At 31.5% G+C, this 1,091-nt stretch overlaps 1 protein-coding gene across 1 annotated transcript in view; it reads right to left on the reverse strand.

Annotated features, from left to right (window-relative positions):
- LOC107477230 (ENHANCER OF AG-4 protein 2) overlaps positions 1–240 on the reverse strand; it is a gene marked incomplete in the record, with an annotated part of 12,852 nt that extends 12,612 nt beyond the window's left edge. Inside the window, 1 exon segment of the mRNA XM_052258115.1 lies at positions 1–240.
- Between the last annotated feature and the right edge of the window lie 851 nt (positions 241–1,091).

Raw genomic sequence — 1,091 nt, forward strand, 5'->3', positions numbered from 1 at the left:
AAGAATTGAAGGGTGGAGAAGAGGGGAGGGGGTTGGGGATTGAGGCGGTGTAGCTTGGAAGCAGAAAAGGGAATGGGAAGAGAGAGAAAGAGAGAGAATAGTAGATTTTGGTGAGAGGGTGGCTTAAGCCAGAAGAGGGGGGAGAATGGGACCTATTGGGAATTTCTTCTTGATCTTCCTTTCTTTCTTTTTTGTTTCTTTCAAACACTCTCTCTCTCTCGTCTCAACTCTCAAGTCTCAACCCACGAGGCCACAAGGCACAAACCCAATATGTTCGTCTCTACACTTTCTTATCTTTTTTCTTGCTCTGATATTATTTCATTTTTTTTTATTTTGTTTACGTCAGATAGGATTTATTTGAGTGAATTTTTAAAAGTAACTTTTTTTAGTTATTTTTAAAAAAATTTCTTTTAAAAAAATAAAAATAATTTTATCTTTAAATAAACAAGCACATAATGTTATTACATTTTTTAATTTTAAACGATAAAAAATATATTTTTTCATACTCGTTAAAGAAATTTCTAATTTCGAATAATATATTGGCCCTAATTTCAGTTGCAGAAGAAATATTTTTTAGAATAAAAAAATTGTCTTATGATTAATTTCTATTCCTTTTGATCAAGTTATTCCTCTAATCTGACACGTACACTTTCATGGTGGGATGTCGTTTTAGTTATCGAGATAAATGTTCAATGGAAGGTCATCTTACCTTAATGAACCACAAAACTCTCTTATTCCCCAAATGTACAAAATGATTAAGGGTACAACTACTCAAAACACAATTAAAATTTATTAAAGAACAAAGAAGTTCAGCATCTGAATATTTGAAGAAGATTAGAGATGTTATGGATTCTCTTGCGTTTATAGATGGACTCTCTGAAGACTATGCTTTATATATCTCAGTCGTAATGACAAAATCTAATAAAATTGAATTCATTGAAGCTGAAACACTTCTTCTTGTTCATGAGAGCATGTATGATCGTTTTAGAAAAATAGATTTTGGTTCAATTTAAGCTAATCTTGCACAATCTGCTTCTCAATTTTCATCACAATTTCAAAGACCACCAGCAAGATCAAATTTCAAGAGAAGA

This window comes from Arachis duranensis, chromosome 3 (assembly GCF_000817695.3).
Source record: "Arachis duranensis cultivar V14167 chromosome 3, aradu.V14167.gnm2.J7QH, whole genome shotgun sequence".
NCBI lineage: Eukaryota > Viridiplantae > Streptophyta > Magnoliopsida > Fabales > Fabaceae > Arachis > Arachis duranensis.